Source organism: Fukomys damarensis, unplaced genomic scaffold (genome assembly GCF_012274545.1).
Source record: "Fukomys damarensis isolate Sample0158 unplaced genomic scaffold, DMR_v1.0_HiC HiC_scaffold_94, whole genome shotgun sequence".
Lineage (NCBI taxonomy): Eukaryota > Metazoa > Chordata > Mammalia > Rodentia > Bathyergidae > Fukomys > Fukomys damarensis.
Window position 1 is genome coordinate 102885 of NW_022901006.1, and position 15647 is coordinate 118531.

General features: G+C 36.1%; 1 protein-coding gene across 6 annotated transcripts in view; it reads left to right on the forward strand.

Annotated features, from left to right (window-relative positions):
- LOC104875806 (zinc finger Y-chromosomal protein) overlaps positions 1 to 15647 on the forward strand; it is a 59912-nt gene that overhangs the window by 11234 nt on the left and 33031 nt on the right. The window contains exon 2 of one of the 6 annotated variants that reach the window (XM_010643529.2): positions 1587 to 1650. The exons of the other annotated variants lie outside the window; for them this stretch is intronic. The gene's annotated coding sequence lies outside the window, so the exon portion shown is untranslated. The remainder of the gene's footprint in view (positions 1 to 1586; positions 1651 to 15647) is intronic. 6 annotated transcript variants of the gene reach the window in all.

Below are 15647 nucleotides of genomic sequence, written 5' to 3' on the forward strand. Positions count from 1 at the left end.
TCCTGAAATTTTGCCATTAGCATCCTCTAACTTGAAAGTTTTTTGTTGAACTTTCCTATCTAGCCTTTTTTTTTTCTTTCCATTGTGCCTTGTGGTGATATGTGGATCTGTTAGAAATTTAGGCCGTTAATATTTCAATGTTTTCTTTTCTTTCTTCTTTTTATTGTACAGTATATGTAATTTTCCTTAGAGGAAACTCAAGATGAGACTCTATAGATTTTTTTGTTGTTTGTTTTGAGATAACTTTTTGAATTCTGTAGTTGGCATCTTCCTGACTCAGCCTCTCTGTGCTGTACGATACTAAGTTAGAGCTTTAGTCTTAATGGAGACAAAATGTATAAGCAATCTACCAGTAGCACAAACATTCCACGCCAAGAAATTTGCTAAGTTTATTACCTTGGATTTGAATTTCAAGAGTAAGATCATAAAATAATTTTTTCCTGTCTTTTTTAGTGTAACATTTTATTGTGATATTTGTCCTTGGTTTGCATACCACAGTTACTCATTCTTATATGTGGTAACTAGTTATATATGCATTCTATAAAAATATTTTTCGCTGGTGTTGGTTAACATTTGTATTCTATGCATAGTTCTTTGAACTGTTGTCTGTTAAAGAGAATAGTGTTGCAAAATGTATTTTTGCATTTTCTGTATGTACACAAATATCCAGTTAGATATGCATATAAAAAGTGGAATTGCTGGGATTTTAGTTGAACACAGTTGTCATGGTTAATTTAGGAAAACTTGACCTTACTGATTCAGTGTTTTTAGGAATATTTCTCCATCCATATATTTACCTTTTAAAAAGATTACTAGAGTCGGCAGTCTTTTCAATGAGCTGTTCAATTTTTACATATATAAATATATATGTATAACTGGCAAGTTTCACTTATTTCAATTAATAGTTACCCTGAATTTTTAAATCTTACCTGTTGGCATTGGTTAACAGTTGAAATTGTTAAAAAGGAAAAAAAAAAACATTAGTTTTAAAGGGGAACCTAATTAAATTTCTAACTTGTGAAAGTATGTTTATTATTCAGCTTAAAGTATGCTGTTCTATTTTAAAGCAATATTAGTGTTACTCCCTTATTTTTGCCAGTTGATTTGTTTTGTAGAGACTCCTATATTGAAGCAGATTGGATTGGATTTCAAGTCTTGTTTATATAACATTTTATTGTTGTACTGATGTGTACTTTATCCTTTATGTAGTGACTCGTTTGTATTTCAGAAATAAGTAGGATTTCAGTTTCTCAGTGTCTATTGAGAATGTTACAGTTTACCTCTTCAGTTTCCTTAATATTGCCCATTTGACTCTATTTTTGACTTCTTGAAAAAATGTTTCTTTGAATAGTACCTAAGTTTGAATCCGGCATGGGCAAATTGGGAACCTGGAAAAAATACAAAAAGAACTGGAAAATATAGCAGCTGTAGAGTATTTCTCTAGCATAGAGAAGATCTTGGGTTCAAGTCCTAGAATTGGAAAAATAATATTAAAAAGTCTTATGAATATTCACTTTGGCAGCACCTATACTAAAATGTGATGTAAAAACAATTAAGAAAATATTTTCTCCTACTTATCACTGTAGATTGATCTGCTCCTAGGAACTTAGCCAAGAAAAACCAAAAAGAAAAAAAAATCATAGGAAACAGGTTAGTCTTGACATTTCTTGTTTTAAAATTATTGATAGCTCCTTGATTATTTGTCTAGTTTGGTTTAACTGGGGACTGACCCTAGGGCTTTGCACATTCTATCAAGGACTCTACCACTGATAGCCAGCCCAAAAGTGTTTGTATCTCCTCTTTAGCTTAATTGTAGTAACAGTGTTTCTAATAGACAATTTAAAATTTGTTTTCTTACTGTGTTCTGGTATAAAATAAAAAATATTATTCCTGTTAATTTTTAAAGTAGGGTTTTTCTTATTTCAAGTTCATATTGGTACTTTTTCAGTTTATTTACCCTTTTATTTTATTATTTTTATGCCTAAGAGCAAAGATTTTTTGTTTCTTATTTTTAATAATTGGTTTCCTAGCTTTGCTCTCAAGAATTATCAGCTATAACAAAATAAATTCTTGCATTTGCTAACCTTAACTTTTCACCCTAATATCCTCTTATGAAAAATACTGTATTGTAGAAAGCTGAGGTGGTAAGAGAGATCAGGATTTCCAGATCAGCCTGAACAGCAGAGACTTTTTTTAAAAACAGACAAATAAAACTGGAAAAATCCTCCAAGACTGGTGGGATATATTATCAGAAGCTGAGTCAGAAGGACTGAAAATTAGAGATCAGACTAGACAACTTTGTGAGACTTTGTCTCAATTTAATTAAAGGGCAGTGGACATAACTCAGTGATAGAATGCTTTGCTTGGTATGTTCAGGGACCTTGGTTTCATCCCTAATACTTCATTAAAAAACTAAAGGGAAATTATGTTAAAGATAAATTTACCCATCTGATTTTTTTTTCAATTAACAGGATTGTTTGTTTGGGGGGTTTGTTTTGTTTTATTTTTTCATAGCAATAAGCAAATGTAAATTTGGTTTTTGGAATATGATGTGAGAAAAATTTAAATTAATAATTTTAATGTAATAATATATGTTGGGGAAGTTAGAAGCCAAACAAATAAGGTTTTTACATACATTTTTTTTGTGGGGGGCTGAGTGGACATGTATTGGGTAGTGAGCCTAGGTCCTTGCCCTGAGCTTCATTCCCACTCCCGTACTACGTTATTTTTGACACAGAATCTTGCTATTGCTTCCTTTTACAAGTTGTAATTTCACCACCTTAGCCTCCAACTAAAGATTTCAGGTGTGTGTAGCCTTACCTTGTTTAATATTTTTGGTGTCTTTGTCATTTTGGTTGTTGCTGAGACAAAATAGCCAAGACCCAAAGTTAAAAGAAAAGTTTATTTAGAGAGAGAGAGACAGTGAGAGAAAGAAAGGAAGGTCATTTTATTGTTTTTGGGCTGGGCTGTTGCTTAATTATGAGGTGTGGCCAACTTTTAACCTGTCACGGGCCAGGTTGCTTTTTATGGGTTCAGTCCTGCTGAAACTTAGGTTTAACGCTTCTGGACCTCTGGACCGCTTTAGCCTTGAGGGGAGGGAAACTAAAGATAACAGCATGAGGTCATTTTAAGAGGCAGGAAGAACCAAGAAAATTCAGCCTGTGATGGTTGTGGCAGCCTGTGATGCTCATTAGGGTTTGGTGGGACATCTAGACAACAGGCCTCACATTTAGCATATATTCTGCAAAGAATATCTATTAGGAAATGTAAAATTTAAGTAAAATATGCTATTTTTCTTTTGAAAAAAAAAGACCGCTATTTTTAATTTGGTATAGTTATTTTAAGTGTAGTTCTAGTCACACTTCTATATGTCTGATGAATATCTGTACTTAATGGACTGGGTGGTACCAATTACAATGTAATCTCAAATTTCTATTCATTCCTTAAGGAGAAGTATACAAGTTTGGCCACTGTGATGTTAATCTCAAGAACTTTCCTTCATCAAATGGGCATCTACCCACAGTTTTGATGTTTTCTCATGGCCTGCATTGATTCTTCAAGTTCCTGCCTGTTTGACTGCCTGTTACTGTCCCTTCCTCATACTGGGTCACAGACACCCATACCATACTTTTCTAATAAAAATACACATTTTATCTACACTGAGGAAATATAGAAATACAGAAAGCAGTCTTTATGTTCACCCACTTGAGATGGTGTATACATATGTGTAAGAATAAATGGATGAGTATTACACATGGTATGAGCTGTATTATATTTTATGTACTTAACAGTTTTTTTAGAAAATGTTTTCCTTTGAATTTTCTTATAGAATTAGCCCAGTGCAATACAGCATTGATTTTTACAGCGTTAGGGGGATGATGATGACTGGATTATGTAAGCCAAAGAAGTTAACAGTATACAACAGATATGACAGAAAGAGAATGCAGACCTTGATTCATATGAGAAAGAAAACAATAATGTAAATAATATGACTAGTTAGAATGCTATAAAAATGTCCATGTATACATGAATGATCAAAGTTAGAACTAGGTCAGATTCTGCCTTCCTGTAAAACCTATTAGATGAAATGCCATAACTGGCATTCAGTATTGTAAATTGTAACAAATGATATGCACCAAAAAATGTTTAAAATACACTAGTAATGAAATACAAGAAACATTTTATGCACATTTTGAATAATGTTCGGAATATTTATCATGACATCACTATCAGAACTAAAAGCCTTCATAGGAGAACTTTGTCATTCTTATCAGAATCTAAAAGTTTTATAGAGAAGTGACCATGTTGAGATTATTGGAACAGTAATGACATCAAGAGATTTGGCTATTTGCTCATTTATTGAAAGCTTTATTTCTAACTTTTAAGTACTTCATGGTCCATTAAATACATGACATTTGATGAGCAGTGTGTATCATTATTGTTGAAGCTTTCAATATATATAACCAAGTAAACCATCCAAAAGTGTTATAAAAATATATACCCTAATAGATGTGAATAGGTTTTGATCTGTGAATTTAGAAATTTACCCTACAACTCAGCCACCAGGTCTTTGTGCAGTAATAAACTGTATGACTTTGTGAATAGATTTGTACCTATCAAAAAGTAACCCAAAACTCATATTACTTCATGAGGTATTCATTGATGTTACATTTGCTAAAAGAAAATTAGTTGAAGACACAGAAACTTCATTTTCAAGAACAAAGCTGAGATTCCTGAAGACAGTGTTGCAAGTTCCTGAGAGAAATGTACAGTATAATCTTTGGATTTCAGAAAGACATAATACTGCCTGTCTAAGTGATGAATAGAGACAAGCTAATGTTGATACTGTCAGTCTTGCATCAAGATAGATTGTTACTGAGTTCTGGCGTGGTGCATGCCTTTGAATCTTAGCACTCTGTAGAAAAACACACGAGGATACAGTAAGTACAGGCCAATCTGTGTTACATAGTTCAGGTGTAGCCTGGACTGTATAGCAAGACCATCTACAAAGGTTGATAGTGCCTCCTCCACACAACTGAAGCCAGAGATGGTCACATTTTACAACAAAATGAAAGGTGGTGTAAGTCTTGTTGATGACCTATGCAGCAACTATGATGTCATTTGAAACACAAAGCATTGGCCAGTCATTGTGTTTTATTCCATCATAAACATACATGAAACATATATATCCTTAGGATGAAGAGAATAAGCAGTACAAAATATCCCGGAGAAATTTTCTTAGAGACTGGGTCTGGAATCAATAAATGATCAAGTACACCAGAAAAAGAATAGTATGTATCTGCCCAAAGGACTCTACAAAAGAATTCTAGAGTAGATGGGTGAATAGAAAAGTGAAATATCAAAGAACCTAAGAAAACAGGAATACCAGCAAATGCCAAGTATATTCTACCAAAGAAGACAGGAAAACAAAACATATGCTATTAGTACAAATAATTGTCTATGTAGTATGCTGTTCTCATGTATGAAAACTGCCTTGGTTTAATCATTGAAGTAAAGATTATTTTTGTGTTAGTTTTATTTGTATTTGTATTGTAGCTCACATAGAAATTTATTTTTGCTGTTACTTAGGTTTAGTAAGCAAACAGTTGATGTTTAGGACCAGGGGTTTGGGTCAGTGGTTCCACTGCCTACCTTGCAAGCACAAGAGCCTGCATTTGATCCCTGGTACCACACCAAAAAAAAAAAAAAGTTGGTGTTTATTCTAAACACTGGGCAAATATTTGATATTTTATAAATATTAATTTTTCTGCAAAGTGGACATTGTATAACAGGAAACTCCTGACAAAAGAGGCAGGCAAGAGAGGTGATGAGTATTGTTGTGCCCAAGTCATGAAATCCCCAAGAAGACCACCAGGAAACTCTTCTGATGTAAATACACAAGGAGTTTATTGCAAGCTCGAGCCTGGACCTCCAGTGTCACTGTCACAGCTGCTTCAAACTGGAATCCCTAACCCACTAATCTAGCCTGTTTTTATAGGGTTTGTGTGGCTTGAAATTCTCTCTGTCCTATTGGTTTCTTCTCTAATATTCTAAATCTATTGGATGTTACCAGGGCCCTTGCAAAAGCAGGAGCAAAATTACCTCAGGTTGGGGAAGGGGCTGGTTCAAAAAGAAGTCAGTGTGCTCAGGAATGTGGTGTGCTCTTTTTATCTATACAGAACCTCCTGTTCTTTCTCTTTGAGGTTGGAATGGCCTTCCTCCCGTCCACCTGACTCTGTTCTTAGCGCAACTAAGTAAACTAAGCAAACCGAACAAATTTTTGCTGCCTAAGTTTATCTGGGGGTTGGTTCTGGCACTTTGCTTTATGGCTCTCAACTTAAACATGGAGTTAGTCGAGCTAAGTGGGGAGCGGTTTGGGGACTAAATATCTAGGGTCCCACAGTATCATCTGACAAAGAAGAGCTAAGCACATGTGCTATCAGCATAAGAGAGAGCTGTATATGGAATATTCTGATGTAATAATATGTGAAGAGAGCCTTATTTTGAAGCAAAGATTATTTCTGTGTGAAAGTTTTCTTTGTCTTTTTGGTGTAGTTCACATGGGAATTTATTTCTACTAATAAGTTTTTAGACCTTTTAAGCAAGTAAACAGTTGCTGTTGAAAATGTTGATATTTATCGTAGCCAGTCATTACGTATTTTATTTTCTTTTCCTGTTAAATACACATTAATATAAAACTCATAAAATTAATAATTTATCAAAAGAAATGCAAAAAACAATGTGGGCCTTATCCCTGTAATGTGCCTTTCCTAGAAAATTTGCAGTAGTGCTCATCAGTTTCTACCTAACTTAGCTGCCATACAATAGGAAGAAAAAAAAAAGAGTGAGGGAGAAGTTGTGGGGATGGAAATGAAAGATTTGGTCACTTAAAATTTGGTATGAAAGGAGGAAACTTGATAGGGGCAAGTTGGGTTTTATATAGGTGAAAATATACAGTACTCTCTTAGAAATATTTGATGCTTTCTTGAGGGGGATTTGAAAATCTTCATGCAGTTGGTAGGTAAAAACATGAGAATAAATGAAAGAGACGATGAAAAAAGGCTGTAGTAGCCATCAAGAACATAGAATAGTCCTTAAAGAGGAGGAAGAGAATGTTCAATAAAGAAAACTGTCAAATTCTGATGAGGTTAAAAAGAAATATCTAAACCAGGAAAAATCTACAAATAGATTATTTTTTTATTTTATGAAGACTGGGTCTTACTAAATATCTCATACTAGCCTTGAAGTCTTTGTATCCTAGCCTGGCTTCAGACTCAGTTCTCCTGCATCAGACTTCTGAGTTCTGGGCTCATTGCATGGCACATGGCTTAATAGAAACTAATAAGATTAGATTTACAGAAACTGAAAATCCTTTTGATACAGGAGAAGACAGGAACATATTAGATGTTAGATGTGCTGTTTCTATCCCCTGAAGTTGAAGAGTGAATTCCAAAAGACAAAGTTAAGAGTAGGAAAGGTTTATTGGGGAATAGGAATAGCTCCTGAGAAGGGCTGCCACTGAGACACTTGATCAGAGGTAATTTATACAGCAAAGTCATAATGTTGGTACAGTGTGGGTCAAACTAAACAATGAAATAGATTATAAGTACTTTATAGACACTTAGCTAACATTGATTAGTAGGGAAGCAGGGCACGTATCAAAGTTATATGGCTACCATCATTAAGGGCAGGTTATCTCTGACTTCTGAAATAGAATAGTTTTAGGAAGAGATTGTTCTAAGGGTTCTGGTTACCCAACAGAGTATCTAATGCATATGTGTACTTAATAGACTTCTGGTTCCAAATTACAGTTCTACTTAGGAAAGTATGTAAGTGGGACCCTTGCAACTTTATTTTCAGGCCTTGGCTTTTTTTTTTTTTAATGTGCCACAATTCTAATAGTATTTTTCACTGACTTTCTTGAGAGCCCAATCCCTCTACAACTGAATGTTAATTTCCATTTAGTTCTGTTGTCTATAATATTCCCCCCTCTGAAGAGTTATTCCTTAGCATAGTTTCAACAAGCTGAGGATTGGTGTAGGGGAGACTGTATTTGGGGCCCTTCTCCAGAAAGCTAGTAAGGGCCTTGGCTAGAAGTCTGTTGGATTTTAGTAGTTATGCCAGTAAAAATAGTTTGGCACATTTATTGTTGATTCCATCAACACTTGATCAATTGGAGTTTGGCAGCTTCTAGACAAAAATAAAAATTTTTCCAAAAGAGTAAAGCACATACAATCTAGGAAATGCAGGTTGGAAAAGAGCTACACCCAGACACTGCTTTAGGGGAACTGGTATAGTGATTGCAATCAGCTGGCTTCCAGACCGTTTTATTGATGGAGTTTATATATAAGTTGTCCTTTCACCAAATCTGAATTCTTTCTCTAAAGACAACAAATTTCATTTACTGTAAGTCCCCCAGTATTAGCTATAAGATGAAGAATTCAGCAGTTTTGAAGGACAATTTTAGCTAAGGAATTTAAAGAGAGGTAACCTTTATAGATCCCATGTAATTTTCTAGCCTCATAGAAACACAGCAAATGTATCTGAAAAATGCCAGCAGGGGTTCAGTGATTGTAGCCCCTTTTCTATAGCTAGGCTTTATTACTAAAGTAATATATATATATATTTTTTTTATATACACACATTCATACATACATCTTTTGGTTATACTTTTCTGCAGGGTGTTTCAAGATGTACTTTATATATAAAGTCTAACTTTTAATTTGTAGAGTGACATTTCCAGGATTTCACTGTGTTTTTAAGTATTGCTCATAGTCACATAACAATCAGTATGCATAAGCCTTGAAAAAGTATCTCCATCATTTGCTACCTGTCTAGTGCTGGAAGACATGCAAATTTCATCACAAATAGCTAGAACTTAAGGCAGTCAGATGGGTGATCCTAAAAAAGCTTATCATTATAAACAAATTTAGCTGGATATCACCAATGTAAGATATGTTTTCAGTTTTGCCTGTTTGAAGATCTGTGCACTTGGGAGAGCCAAATACGGTAGTATACCAGGAGGTCAGCAGCAATTGGTATCACAGCTATATAGAAATCTTTACATATTCAGTTTCTATGCTTAAATTTTAGATACCTTTAATAGGTTTTATAGAGCCTGACTATTTTGACATTACAAAGATATCTATATAGTTCCAAGTTTAGGAAGTGTTAATAATCACAGACAGTCATGTTACTCAATATATAAGTGTATCTTATTTATACATTAACAGTAATGCTTGTTTAATCAAAGCCAGTAGATATAGATAAAGTTTAAATGTCAAGACTAGATTTAAAGAGATGTTTTAATTTTGATCATTTTGTATATTCAAGGTCTAAACATACTGTGTAAAGTAGAGCACTGATTAGCCATTTCGTATGTATTGAATTTATGTAGTCTTAGCTCTATAATATAATAGACAGACCAAAGAATAATTGAAGCAGGAAAAATCTAAGCAGCATGTGAAGAGTTTATTGCCATCTGGGTTCATATGGTCAAAGGGCAAAAAAGACTGTTGGTACTGAGAGTAGAGGTTGGGGTACTGGTTGAGTGTGGAAAATTTTAGAGTTCTTCCGGTGTTGAGTCTGGGGCTAGCTCAGGAATAGGACAGTGATGAGAGCAGCGGGTGTTTTCAGGGACAGCAAGTCTTTTGGGGTTTTGTGGTCTTCGTAGACTTGCTTGTAGCTTGCATGTTGTGGCTGCTGGCTTCCTACTACTGCTGAGCTACTGTAGATGCAGGTGATGGGTCTGCTTGGGTAGGGGTCTGGCTCAGGGGCCTGTCAGTTAACTTTAAAGCTTATTCTCAAGAGTGTATAACTGGTTTTTAGATGCATGCATACATTGTTGACCAAAATTTATGTTTGGTTGGTTAGTTTTTGGTACCAGGGATAAAACGAGACCTTGCGCTTTTCTAGGGAGATGCTCAGGCCATGTTTGCTATATAAAGAGACTGGGTGACATTCTTGGAGCCAAGTGTCTTTTCTAAAGTCAAAGGAACAAGGAGAGATATGTCCCTGTCTATCCCTCTTGCTTTGTGCCCAATCCAAGGCATCACTCAGACTTCACCCCCTCCAGCACTTAACAGTGGCAAACTGGAGGTTGAGGAAATAGCAAAACTAGGTTTGCTGCTCTTGTCTTGCACCTGGCACCCCTTCCTCATGATCCTGTGACACTTACATCATATATAGCTATAAGCTTTCCTTTTTCAAAACCTCAGCATATTTCTGAGAATTGTGGCTGGCTTGGCAAGTGTTCTGAAGAGAATTCATGACAAGGCAGGCAGCCTACTGAAAACTGGGGCTTTAGCTATCAGTTAATACTTGTACATGTTTAAAACTTAACTAAATTCATAAGGGTCCCTAGGAACTTTTTCTTTTCTAGATATGCTAGTCAATTTTCCATGTAGTACAGCATTTTTGAGGGAAGGGGTATGTGAAAGGAGTTAATTTACAGTTCTGCATAAAGACTAATAAACTTGGATGAAATCTTTTATTATTTGGTTGTTTCAGGATTAAATTTAGACTCATCTTTTAGAAATAAGGGAAGGTCAGCTTCAGTCTGGAAAGGTTACAAGGGGAAACGGTCCTTCCCATAATCCAGCAGCCAGAGAAGTGAATTGCCTTGGACAAAACACTGTTTTTATAAATTGTCTTAGTTCTCAGAGGCAGGGCAGTGATTCTTGTGTTTGATACAAGAACTAAATCCTATCTAAGGGCAAAAAGACAATCAAGACCACAAGTTTTCAAGGGAGGCATCTCCAGTCTTTAGCAAAAAAATCCCTCCATGGACAAAAGGTACAGTTGAATCCAATCCCATTGCCAAACTGAAAACCAACAGTTAAAGAACCTGAACAAAGTTCTGTTTTGCCAGTTGCATGAAAACCCCTGGCTAGTCACCAGATCATCCAAAGCTATTTATACCTTCCTTGATGAGCATGAATTCCCATTCCTCTAACCCTGAGATTGGGATTTTATAGTATATAAAGGAATTCCTATCTTTGTTTAATAGATGAGCATTCATTTTCTAGGAGTTAGAAGTTCCAGTGGAAAGGGGGAAAACGATTTTAAGGATTGCAAAGAGAAGCATGTTACCATTTCCTAATACACATACCTGACTGAGGTGAATTTCCAAAACCTAGCTCATAGCCACACACACCCCTTGGCAAGCTGTCAGCTAAAAAACATTTTAAAAAGCTGTCCATAATAGACTCATCTTGTAACAACCAAACAAATCTAGAGATATATAGCCCTATTTGGAAAAATGAAAATGCTCCATCGCAAACCCACACATTGCAGTCTTCCCTCTTGTCAACTTTTGTCACAATGCAAGCAACCAACAAGTTACAGTGCAATTTAAATAGCATGTGAATAATTTATTGTCATTTGGGTGCATGTGGGTAAAGGACGAAAAAGACTATTGGCACTGAGATTGGGGGTGGAACTTATGTAGGTGGTGCATCCAAAATGATAGAGGAGAAGTATAACTCCCAATCTGATAGATATCATATGTGCTGAGTTTCTATACCCTGAAATCAAAGAATGAATTCCAAAGGACAAAGGAAGTTAAGAGTAGGACATGTTTATTGGGGAAGAGGGATAGCTCCAGAGAAACGGGGATTCTAGAATGAGTATGTTGCCTCTGAGGCCCTTTGTCAGAGGTAATTTATATACTGAAGTCTCAATGTTGGCATTATGTAGGTAAAAATATAATCAAAATAGAATTACAAGTAGAGCTGATTATAGTATAATTGATCAAAGTTATATGAATAGCATTATTATAGTGGGTTATCTCTGACTTCTGTGAGTTTATTTTCTGGTCACTCAGATGAATATCTGGACTAGGTGTTACTAATTATATTTCTCCTTAGGGAAGGATGTAAGTGGAGCCATTGTGGAGCCCTTGTGACTTTATCTTAAGGCCTCACTTTCTTCAGATAGCAAGATCTTCAAACTAAGGTTAAAGTGGCCAGATTTACATAAATAAGGGATGAATGGAAGCTTGAGATTTTACTGTTAATTGCCAACACAATTGGGATTTCCACACAAACAGACCATTACCTCACACTGGACTGTCCTACCTCAGGACAAAGAGTATAGAATATCAAATATTAATTTTATCCTCTAATACCCTTGTTGTATTTCCTGCTTCCCTATTGAATCAATATTATCTAAGTGGCTATACTTGTAATATTATTGGTTGATTGTAGTTTAACCCAAATTGTACCCACCTTATGATTTTGCCCTATAAAACATTCTCTGAGAGATGACTTTAGCAACAACCCACTTAAGACTCTTCCTGTCCCTCAAGAGGCATTCCCAGATCTTTTGCTACTCTAACCTCCTCCATCTTTTGGCATTCATTGTTTCTTTCAGGGGACATGAATTTGGCACATTGATATCTAACTGATTGGGAGTCATATCCTCCTGTATCAATGACACATGCAAAAAGAAGCAAATAAGATATCTTAGTTACTTCCCTTATTGCTGGAGTACATTATAGAACACTCACAAATAAAGTAGAAAGAGCTTTTGTACGGCTTTTGTTTAGATGTCCTCCCCAAGCTTCATATGGACATAGGTGGGGCTCTTTCAAGTTGGCAGAATCTAGAATTTGTGATACTGGAATTGATTCATAGTGCAATGCTAGGATCAAAGATGTGAGTGCTATCTACACTAAGTATTCTGGATAAGATATAAGGGTTAAAAAGTGCTACACTCATCATTTGTTGCTTTGATACCTTCTGCCCAGCATGAACTGTTTCTCCTTTGTAGTTCCTGACTGCCTTACAGCCAGCTAATTTTGTAGTGAAACCTCTACAAACTGAGCGAAATAAACATTTCGTCTTTGAACTTTAGGTGTTGAGTATTTTTTTGCTTGTTTGATTGTTTTTGTTTTGTTTTTTGAGGCAGGGTTTCACTATGTAGTATGTGGCCCAGGCTAGTGTGGAACTCAAAGCAGTCCTCCTGCCTCAGCCTCCCGAGTGCTGGGATTACAGGTGTGCACCACCAAGCCTGGCAGGTGTAGAATATTTTGTCTCAGCCAGAAAAGTAAGTAAGACAAAATTTTTTTTTTTTTTTTGCTTACAGTTTTTACAGTCCATAGTGTGAGGGGAGAGGGTTATCAAGGGAGTTGGGTAATGAATAGACTCTTCTAGAACATGACCCTGTAATCTGTAAAACTACCTGCCCTGACCAGACTTTATCTTGAAACATTGGACTTACTGATGAGTATCACTCTCCTGTAATTCAGTCACCTCTCAAAAACCTATGAGACTGTTAGGCTTCAGGGAAACTAACAAAGGATAAACTGATGTGGAAATTCAAAGTATAACCACTCACTTAGTCTCTTGTATGCCTCCTTGACATTGAACAAACCAAAGGAGGCCATATATTTGGATAAAAAAAAAAAAAGGACTTATGACAAGCTAGGTCCAAGAAGATGGAGATTCCTATTTACCTTAGTCAGATCAGATCTTACCTGGTCACAGTTGGGGACAACAGGCAATGCTGATTTTCACACTCACTTTATCTCTTCCAACCATTCTTAGTTCATTGTGCCCTTTTTGGGCTCCAGCCTTTCTGATGTTATTAGAATTGGCATATTTTGTTCATTTTGGGCTGAGAAGAGGTTGGGGGAGTTGTTTATTCCTAGGCTTTAGGAAGCTCCTTATCTTGAGAGAGAGAGAGAAAAAAGTTAAAGTTCATTTTAAGTACCTGTTATGAGAGGAAGGAAATTTCAAGTAGAGAGTGTGTGTGTGTGTGTGTGTGTGTGTGTGTGTGTTGGAGAAAAGTGAGGACTAGATGATACAGAAAGACATTTTGGTAGAAGAAATTCAGAACCAGATCTTATTAAAGAGATGTGTCTTTAGCTGATTAGTGAGAGACCACAAGAAGGTTGGGAGGAAGTGATGGAAGGAAAGTAAAGGGATAAGAAGTGAGGAAAAAGTTGGCATCACATTTTGTTCATTCTTTTTTATTTTTTGAGATCATCTGACTATGTATGTTCAAGTTAGCCTTGAACTCACTATATAGTCTAGGCTGGCCTTGAACTTAAAAACATCTTTCTTCCTCAGCCTCCCAAGTGCAGGGATTACAAGTGTGCACCATCTGGCTCAACATGCCACATCTTAAAATAGGTATTGTAAACCAAGAAAAGTTGAATTTTATTTGGAGTAGCAGGAAACCAATAAACATTTTTAAGTAGAGAATTGCCATTAACTAGCATTTTATGTCTGCTAAAATGTACTGGGATTTGTTTTAGTTGATATTGTAAGATACAGGAAGTAATTGTCATGAAGGAAATTTATATTCATGGGCCTCCAGAAACTTATGTGAGGTGCAAAACATACTGTATGTATATGGCTGTTTGGGGAAAAAATAGTGATAACAAGTGAATGACAAGAGGAAAGCACAGTTCAGCTTTCTTATTGGGGCTTTTGGGGGAAGGAATGCTTGAGATAACAATAAACGTGCTAAATAAATTTAGGATTGGCTGACCTGAATTTAGGGTAGTCTGACCCTGAGTAAAACACTACTACCAGCAAGAAAATAAGAGTTGTTCATTAGTTGAAATACAAGTAAAATTATAGTTTGTACAGCTGAGGGACCTTCTTCTGTTCTCACTGTCTCTTCTGCTCCATATCTTCTAACCCATAGAATGAATGTGGTCAAGTAGCATTCCTAGTATAGCTTCTCCAGATGATCTAACAAACTCCATTTCAAAAAGTCACACTCTTTGCATTCTCATTTAAGTTAAAACAGTATCCAGATGCCATTCTTCCTCCTGTTGTCCTGAGAATATAGAAAATCACCTAACAGAAGCCAAGTTAGATCTCAGATGCTGTAGGTGAGAGCACATGCTTGGTGGATCTCTGGCTGAGTGATGGTGAATATCGTAGAGGGTGAATGCTCAAACTGTAACTCCAAAGCTCATTTGTTTATCATCTGAAGAAGCTATACTAGGAATGATACTAGGGCAACTGCTGGCTTCTTGCATCTCTGCTCTTGTGGTTGTGGGTAGTGGGTCTGCCTTGGGCCAGAGTCTGACTTGGGTGACTTGTCAGTTTTTGTTTACAAAAAATAACTCCTACATTTAGCTCCAGTGTGGACTAGAGGGCTCTGCGTGACCACTGTGGCGTGTGTGCTGTAGGCTTTCTACCACACTCCTCTTCTGTCACCTTTATCCTACTCCAGCATTCCTAAGCATTCATGAATAGCTATTATATATGCATGGAGTTTAGATCAGAATGAATCATGGTACAAAAATGTGTGTTGAGAACGAGAGATGTATCAACACCATTCCAGTCATTCCTGCAGTCACGCTTGTGGATTCAGAGGATTCACTTGGGTTGAGATTCATAGTCTTTAAATTCGATAAGCTTGACTTAGCTTGGTACAGCCATTGGTGTGCTATGTTTTGTGTGCCATGCTTTTGCTTTCATGTCACCCTGACACCATGTTTCTTTGGTCTACAAAGAATTGCCCTTAACAAAATTCGCCATGATTTTCAGCACTGGTTTTACCTATGCAGCTCTTCCTTGCTCATCACAGACAGAACCTGGATTGATTATACCTGCTGAGTTCATAAAATGATAGCAATAGCTCACTCTCTCTGTCTTTTTTTTTTTTTTTTTTTTTTTTTTTAATAA